We start from the raw sequence: 9900 nt of genomic DNA on the forward strand, positions 1-9900 counted from the left end.
TTTGTCACACTGCTGGTTCATTCTTTTATCAACTTTGAAACCCTTCCTATTTTCTCTTAATTTTTGCATGCAATTCTTAATTCATCTTTATATCACCATTTATCATATCTTGTATATAAGATATGTTAACACCAAATTCACATCTTCATACAAGTATTTTTTTATTATAATTACCCTCTCCTTCCTGTTTTCTAAAGCTATAGTTAGTTGCAGATAGAGCAATTTTAGGGTGCTGGTTAGGAATATAGGCTGTGGATATATGCTGTTCATTTTAAAATTTTTTAAATGTTTTTTTTTCTTTTACAAGATAAAAAAACTAGTTACCTAAAAATACTTCTGTGCTTCATTGTCATAGTAATGTTTTATTTATATATATATATATATATATATATATATATATATATATATATAATATGTCTATGTATGTATATATATCTCATAGTGCTGTTTTATATATATATATACATATCCATATAAAATTAATATGCATATTAATTTACAAATCCTCTATTAGATTACAAATTTCTTGAAGGGAGGGCCTGATTTATTAATTTTTAGTGGATTTTACATAATAAAGGGTTCGGTATATAGTGTATCAAGTAATAGAATGATGGCAAAATTCCGTGACCATTGTGTCCAATGTAGCAGGTTTTGGCAAGGGGCAAAGGAGGATAAAAAAAATAAAAACTCACACACAGACAAATGTTTTTTAAGATAAAGCTGGGGTCAGGTGGAATGCTGCTCTCTGATGGAGAAGCAGGTCTAAAGAAATCTTCCAGCAATCTTTATTTATATATGCCTCATCAGCATCTTTCTTTGTACTCATATCTTTATATGGCTAGCAACATCATGCAACTATTCACAGTTGCATTCCACAATTTCAGTGTGCAATGTTAGGAGCTTTGTGTGGTTCTCAAGAAAGTCCATTGTCTGAAGTTACTGTTAGGTGCACAGTTTCAGGTGCAGCAGACTGGTGAACAATTGTGGTTTTTTAGCAAGAAAGTTCCACTGTTCCCAGTAGCTGTGTGTCTGAGATCAAGATTGAGGCTGGGACTCTGGCACCTTTGCACAGAAACATTCCTAGGTAACAGGTATGCCACAGCCATGAGGTCATCAGAGACCCCAATCTCAGACACAGCTCTCCTATTCTCTGTCACTGCTCTCTACAGCAACCTTCACTTTAAGATTGTTTTTCTTAGGCTATTTACTTAATGTAAATTTTAACAGAAGGTAATTTAATATTCTCTATTATATTTCAGAAATTCTAATAAATCATTGATTGACCAGCACCATTTTACCAGTTGGAATGAGTTGTCAGAAATGGTAATAGTGCTTTTAGATCCAACATGTGACAAACAGGTGTTGTGTAAGGTGTCTGTTCATCTTTGAATTGACAAAGACAGACAAAGAGTCTCCAGTGTTGCCTAACTGGGGATGGCTTTTTCACTTGACAATACGATCAAGTGGCCAAGTCCTGCACATGGGACTAGGAAAAAAATTCAGTAATGCACAAGTGACTAAAGAGCAATATATGCCTGGAAGAGAATTCAGTGTGTTTGGACTTATCCAAGAGGTCTATGCACATATTTCCAGCATCAATCAAACACTTGACTCAATTAACAGAACTTTACATATACAGTAACAAACTGTAGTCCCTCCCAGCAGCAGTGGGCTGTCTAGTAAATCTCATGATACTGTCTCTAAGTAAAAATTAACTTACCAGTCTGCCTGACTCTCTTGATAACATGAAGAAGCTGCAGTTGCTTGATTTACAGCATAATAAACTGAGAGAAATTCCTTCAGTGTTGTACAGGTTAGATTCTCTCACCACTCTCTACCTTGGCTTTAATCATATAACTAATATAGAAAAGGACATAAGAAACCTGTCAAGACTCAGAAAACTTAGCATTTGAGGGAACAAAATCAGACTTGCTGAAATTGGTAAGAGGATTTGAATTATTTCTTTTGATTTTAGTATGTGTTATGATTAATAATTTTTGAGTGCTTTTCCATATCAGAAAATTCCTAATATGGGTTGGGGTTATGGCTCAGTGATAGAATGTTTGCCTAGTATACATGAGGCCCTGAGTTTAATACTCAGTGCCATATATAAATAAATTAATTAATTAAAGTTATGGTGTAAAAAAACTTAAATAAAAATTCTTTATACTTTTTTATAAGTTCTGTTTTTCCTGTGATTTACTTAATGCTACATTTCTTAAGATTATTTTATAGGCTTAAAAATAAGATAGAAAGTAGATGTAATTAGACTTTTATCACAAACTGAATCTGCTCTGATTTTCACTGGAGAAAATGAATTTGAAATTGTTTCACTAATTTTGAGTTGTCATTTGTTTTTAAAGCATCTAACTATATATATATATATATATATATATATATATATATATATATATATATCTCCATATGTGTATCCACAAGAAAGTAATTAAGAATAATAAATGTAAATAACTAGCAGAAAAATCATTAAAAGAAAAGGAGCAGGAGGAGAGGATGAGGGTAAGAATCTAGTACGGAACTGGAGCAAATTGTACCTCATGCATTTGTAATCATGTCAAAAGGAATTCTAATGTATCACTAATATCTTTAATTTATTTTTCATTTTGAGTGAATTTTAGATTTATAGCAAAACTGTAAAACCAGTAGAAGGTTCTCATATATCCTGCACTGAACTTGCCCTAATATTAACAAATAATTGTAAAAATCAAGAAATTAATATTGTCACAATCATTTTAACTTAATCATTTGTTTTATTGCACTTGTTTTTTTATCTAATGTCCAATTTATGTTTCAAAATTCCACATTACATTTAATAGTCATGTGTCTGTAACCTCCTCCAAACTGTGAAAATTTGAAACAATGAAAGTATTTTAGTTGAAGGACTAAAATTCTTTCCTTTTTAAAAAGATTTTTTAGTTGTGGATGGACACAATATTCTTATTTTGTTTGTTTATATTTTTTTATGTGGTGCCAGGGATCAAACCCAGTGCCTCATGCATACTAGTTGAGCATTCTACAACTGAGCCACAACCAAGGCTCCTTTCCTTTTCTTTTATGACCTTGCTATGTTAAAAAGTTCTGCTCGGATATTTTGGACTGTGTCACTCATTTTTTATTTCTATGGTATTTTTGTGACTACTTTGAGTATATTTGTTTCTGCTGAAAATAACATAATAGTGATTATGGTGCCCTTCTCAATGAATAATATCAGAGGATATATAATGTTGATAAGTCATATACTTATGACTTCTTTTGGGTACTGAGATTGAAATCAGGAGCACTTTACCACTGAGCTACATCCTCAGTCATGTTAATTATTTGAGGCTGGGTCTTGCTTACTTGCTGAGATTCTCACTAATTTACTGAAGCCGGTCTCATACTTCTGATCCTCCTGCTTCAAACTCTCAAGTTATAAGTGTGCACCACCTTGCCTGGTTTATTCTCCACTTTAAAGTTAATAATTTTCTTGGTTGATGTTCATTTTAGTCCATGCAAATATATTGATTTTCCTTAATCTTTTGTCCACTATTTTTAGCACCCATTGTGGTCATTTCCTGCAAAAATTATTACAGTATTGTAATGGTGATTTTTTTAACGAATTGCATTATTTGATTCATTAATGTGAATTCTGTAAGGAAGAACTCTCCTATAGCAGTTTACATATCAGTTTATACTCATTTTTTCCATTCTGTGAATTATAATTCGTTATTTATATACATTTTATCATTCAAGCTATTCTGTCTTCTGTTACTGTAAACTCTTATGAGTCCATTAATGTGATTTTTGATGCATTATCATTTTTCAGTTGAGTTTTTTTACTATTTGACTTACGTTTATCTATTTCAATTTTAATGAGTTTTTTATTTATTTTAATTATATGACATTAGAATGTAGTTATGTACTTTGCTATGCCATACAGAGATGTGATATAATTTCTCATTTTTCTGAGCATACATGCTGCAGAGTTATATTGGTCATGTAATCACGTATATACCTACAGTAATAATCTCTGTTTCATTATACTGTCTTTTCTAGCCTCACATGCCCTCCCCTTCCCTCCACTCCCATCACTTTTCTCTATCTAATCTAAGGTAATATAATTCTTCCCTAGTGCCACCACCTTATTGTGAAATAACATCCACATATTAGAGAAAACATTCAGCCTTTTGTTATGTGGGTTTGTCTTATTTCACTTAGCATGATATTCTCCAACTCCAGTCATTACTACTAAATGCCATAATCTCACTCTTCTTTAAAGCTAAGTAATATTCCATTGAATATTCCATCGTGTGTGTGTGTGTGTGTGTGTGTGTGTGTGTGTGTGTGTATATATATATATATATATATATATATATATATATATATATAATTTTATTTATCCATTCATCTATTCAAGAACTATAGTATGCTGATTTTAAGTTCTTTGGATATAAACCAAGGAGTGGGATGGCTGGGTCAAATGCTGGTTCCATTCCCAGTTTTCCAAGGACTCTCCATACTGCTTTACATAGTGGTTGCACCAATTTTCAGTTTCACCAGCAATGTATGAGTGTGGCTTTTTCACCACATCCTCACAAACATTAATTGTTGCCTGTATTCTTGATGATTTCAATTCTGACAGCAGTGAGAGGAAATCTTAGAGTAGTTTTCATTTGTATTTCTCTAATTGCTAGAGGTGTTGGAACACTTTTTCATGTATTTGTTGATTAATTGTCTTTCTTTTTCCATAAAGTATCTGTTCAGTTCCTTAGCCCATTTATTTGTTGGTTTATTTGTTTTTATGGTTCTACGTTTATTGAGTTCTTAATATATCTCAGAGATGAGGGCTTTATCAGAGGTGCATGTGGTAAAGATTTTCTCCCAGTCTGCAGGTGCTCTCCTCACTTTACTGTTTCCCTTGCTGAGAAGAAGCTTTTTAATTGGAACCCATCCCATTTATTTATTCTTGATTTTACTTCTTGCACTTTATGAGTCTTGTTAAGGAAGTCAGATCCTAGGCTGAAGTGGTGAAGATTTGGGCTTATTTTTTTTTCTATTAGGTGCAGGGTCTCTGTTCTAGTGCCTAAAACTTTGATCCTCTTTGATTTGATTTTTGTGCAGGGTTAGAGATGGAGATTTAATTTCATTTGGCTACATGTTGATTTCCAGTTTTGCCAGCACCATCTGTTGAAAGAATAGGCTATCTTTTTTTTTCCAGTGAATGTTTTGTCTAGTATGAGATAACCATATTTAAATTATGTGAGTTTGTCTCTGTGTCCTCTATTTTATACCATTGATCTACATGTCTATTTTGGTGCCAATACCATGCCATTTTTGTTACTATAGCTCTGTAGTATAGTTTAAGTTCTGGTATTATGATGCCTCCTGTTTCAGTTTTCTCGCTAAAGATTGCTTTCACTATTCTGGGTCTCTTATTTTACCAAAAAATATATCATAATTGCCTTTTCTATTTCTACGCAGACTTTCATAAGGATTTTAATAGAAATTGCATTATTTCTGCATGATGTTTTTTGTAGTATGGCCATTTAAACAATATTAATTCTGCCTATTGAGGAACATCTTTCCATCTTCAGAGGTTTTCCTCAATATCTTTATTTAGGTTCTCTACTTTTTATTGTAGAGCTTTTTTACCTTTTTTGATAGATTTTTTCCAGATATTTAATTTTTGAGGCTATTGTGAATGGAATCATTTACATAATTTCTTTTTCAGTGGATTCATCGCTGATATATAGGAATGCATTTGATTTATGGGTGTTGATTTTGTATCCTGATACTTTGCTGAATTCATTTATTAGTTATAGAAATTTTCTAATGGATTTTTTTCGGGTCTTATAAATGTCATCAGCAAATAGTGATAGTTTGAATTCTTCTTTTCCTATGTGTGTCCATTTAATTTCTTTTGCTTACCTGATTTTTCTGGCTACAATTTCAATGATTATGTTGAATAGAAGTTGTGAAAGAGGGCATTCCTGACTAGTTACAGTTTTTAGAGGAATGCTTCCAATTTTTCTCCATTTATAGTGATTCTGGCATTGGGCTTAGTGTAGACAGCTTTTACAATGTCGAAGTATGATCCTACTATTCCTAGTTCTTCTATTGTTTTGAACATGAAATGATTCTATATTTTTCAGCATCTATAGAGAAAATTGTATGATTCTTGTCTTTAAGTCTACTGATGTGATGTATTAGATTTATTGATTTCCATATGTTACACCAAACTTTCATCCCTGGGATGAACCACACGTGGTCATGGTGCACTATATTTTAGTGTGTTTTGTGTATACAATTTGTCAGGAATTTATTGAGAATTTTTGTGTCTATGATCATCAGGGGTATTGGTCTTAAGTTTTTTCCTTGATGTGTCTTTGTCTGCAATTGGTGTCAGAGTGATAACAGCCTCATAGAATGAGTTCAGAAGGGTTCCCTCCTTTTCTATTTCATAGAATAATTTGAGGAATATTGGTATTAGTTCTTCTTGCAAGGTCTGGTGGAATTCAGCTGAGAATCTATCTGATTTTGGGCTTTTCTTGGTTGATAGGCTTTTGATGGCATCTTCTATTTCCTTGCCTAAAATTGATCTATTTAAGGGCTGAGGTTGTGGCTCAGTGGTAAAGTGCTCACCTGCCCCTGTGAGGCACTGGCTTTGATGCTTAGCATCACATAAGTAAATAAATGAAGTAAATGCATTGTGTCCATCTACAAAAAAATTCTTAAAATTGGTATATTTTAATTGTATATGTCCACCTGATTCAGTTATGTTTGTAGAAATCATGGTTTGTAGACATTTGTTGATGCTTGAATCAAATGTATGAAATATGATATGTCAAGAGCTTTGTAATGTTTTGAACAACTAATAATAAAAAATTAGAAAAAAAACAAAAAAATTTCTCTTTTATTTGAAATTAAAATATATATAAATATATAAAACATTGAATTATATTACATTGAATGATTTCCAAATATTAGGCCATGTTGTGTATCTGGAATAAGTCTCATTTTATAAGGAGAGAGAGCTCTATAATTTCCATTTTGCTATTGCCTCTTTAATATCAAGGTAATGCTAGTCTCATGAGTTTGTAAATGCCTTGGGTGCTCTGGGGAGCTCCCCCTGACACCCAGGTTAGAGAGGCCGCCGCCCTGGAGGGGGCAGTGCCATCTATCCTGGGTGCAGAGAGGGGATCTTGCCCCCACACACATTCAGGTTAGAGGGCCCTTGACCCTGGAGGGGGGACTGCCCTCTCCCCTGGGTGCGGAGGGTTGAGATCCCCCCCGACAACAAGGTTAGAGCGGCCTTCCCCCTGGAGGGGGGAGAGCCCTCTCCCCTGGGTGCAGGGGGGGGTGAAGCTCACCCCGACACACCCAGGTTAGAGGGGCCTCCCCCCTTGAGCCAGAGAGCCCACTTCCCTGGATGTGGAGGAGAGCTCCCCCCCACACACACCCAGGTTAGTGGGGAATCCCCCCCGGAGGGGGGAGTGCCCTCTCCCCTGGGTGTGGGTGGAGCGCCCCCCCCAAAACCTAGGTTAGAGGGGCCTCCCCCGCAGGAGGGAATGCCCTCTCTCCTGGGTGCTGAGGTGGAGCTCCCACCCCCCTCACACCAAGGTCGGAGGGGCCTCCTCCCCAAGGGGGGAGTGCCCTCTCCCCTAGCTGCTGAGTGGGGGCGGGAGCTCCCTCCCACTTTCCCACCCAGACACCCAGGTTAGTGAAGCCTCCCCCGGGGAGGGGGGTGTGCCCTCTGCCCTGGGTGAGGGGTGGAGGGGGAGCTTCCCCCCACTGGACAGCTAGGTTGGAGGGGACTCCCCTCTGGAGGGGGCAGAGCCCTCTCCCCTGGGTGCGGGGTGGTGTGGGGAGCTCACCCCCCCAACTACCACACCCAGCTTTCAGGGGCCTCTTCCCGGAGGGTAAAGGTTAGGGTTAGAGTGCGGAGTGCCCCTCTGCCCTGGGTGCACAAGGGAGCTCCCCCTTACACCCAGGTTAGAGGCGCCTCCACCCTGGAGGGGGGAGTGCCCCTGTGCCCTGGGTGCGCTGGGGAACTTCCCCCGGCACCCAGGTTAGAGGGGTCTCTCCACTGGAGGTGGGTGTGCCTCTCACCCTGGGTATGCTGGAGAGCTCTTCCTGACACCCAGGTTAAAGAGGCCACATCCTTGGAGGGAGCAGTGATCTCTATGCTAGGTGAGCTGGGGAGATCCCCTGGAGGGATTAGAGGGGCCTAGCCCCTGGAGTGGGGAGTGCCCTCTCCCCTGGGTGTGGAGTGGGGGGAGCACCCCCCCAACACCTAGGTAAGTGGGGCCTTCCCCTGGATTTGGGAGAGCCCTCTCCCCTGGGTGCGGAGAGGGAGCTCCCCCTCACACACCCAGGTTAGTCCTGCATCCTTCCCAGAGGGGGAATGCCCTGTACCTGCGTGTGGAGGTGGAGCTTCCACCCCGGCAACACTCAGGTCTGAGTGGCCTCCTCCCCAGACTAGGGAGTGCCCTCTCCCCTAGGTGAGGGGTGGGGGGCGGGAGCTCCGCCCCCCACCCCAACACCCAGGATGGAGGGGGCCCCCTCCCCCCCCCAGGGGGGAGTGCCCTCTCCTCTGGGTGCAGAGGGGTGGATCTCCCTCCCCCACACCCAGGTTAGAGGGGCCTCACCTCTGGAGGGGGGAGTGCCCTCTCCCCTGGGTGCAGAGGGGCGAGCTCCTCGCCACACAGCCAGGTTAGAGGGGCCTCCCCCCTGGAGTCCAGAGAGCCCTCTTGCCAGGGTGCGGAGGGGGAGCTCCCCCCCCACACACCCAGGTTAGTGGGGCATCCCCCTGAGGGGGGAATGCCCTCTCCCCTGGGGCCGGAGGTGGAGCTCCCACCCCCCCACTCACCCAGGTCGGAGGGTCCTCCCCCCTAGAGGGGGGAGTGCCCTCTCCCCTAGGTGCAGGGTGGGAGGGTGGTAGCTCCCCTCCCCCACCCTGGCATCCAGGTTGGTAGGGCCTCCCCTGTAGAGGGGTGAGTGCCCTTTGCCCTGGGTGCGTGGTGAGGAGGAGCTCACCTCCCCACTCTAACATCCTGTTTCCAGGGGCCTCCCCCAGGAGGGTTAGGGTTAGGGTTAGAGGGGGGAGTGCCCCTCTGTCCTGTGTGCACTGGGAAGCTCCCCTGGACCCCCAGCTTAGAGGGGCCTCCCCCCTGGAGAAGGGAGTGCCCCTCTGCCATGGGTGTGCTGGGGAGCTCCCTGGACACCTAGGTAAATGGGGCCTCCCCCCTGGATTGGGGAGGGCCCCTCTGCCCTGGTGCGCTGGGGAGCTACCCCTGACAGCCAGGTTAGAGGGGCCTCCCGCCTGGACCGTGGAGTGCCTTCTCCCCTGGGTGTGGAGAGGGCGAGCTCCCCCACCACACCCAGGTTAGAAGGGTCTCCCCCCTGGAAGGGGGAGTACCCTCTCCCCTGGGTGCAGAGCCAGGGAGCTCTTCCCCCCTGTCACCCAGGTTAGAAGGGCCTCCCCCCTGAAGGGGGAGTGCCCTCTCCTCTGGGTGCATAGGGGGGAGCTCCTCCCACACACACACCCAGGTTAGAGGGGCCTCCACCTTGGAGTCAAGAGTGCCCTCTCCCCTGGGTGCAGGGGTGAGCTCCCTCCACAAACCCAGTTAAGAGGGGCCTCCCCTGTGGAGGAGGTAGTGCCCTCTCCTCTGGTTGTGAAGGGGAGAGCTTCCACCCCCCTAACACCCAGGTTAGAGGGGCCTCCCCCCTGTAGGGGAGATTGCCCTCTCCGATGGGTGTGGGGAGGATGAGGAGGGTGCTCCCCCTCCCCAAAATCCAGGTCCCAGGGGCCTCCCCCTGGAAGTAGGAGTGCCCTCTCCCTTGGGTATGGGGTGGAGGGTGGAGCTCCCCACACATCCCCACACCCAGGTCTGAGGGGCCTCC

The sequence above is a fragment of the Ictidomys tridecemlineatus genome, chromosome 3 (assembly GCF_052094955.1).
Source record: "Ictidomys tridecemlineatus isolate mIctTri1 chromosome 3, mIctTri1.hap1, whole genome shotgun sequence".
Taxonomy (NCBI): domain Eukaryota; kingdom Metazoa; phylum Chordata; class Mammalia; order Rodentia; family Sciuridae; genus Ictidomys; species Ictidomys tridecemlineatus.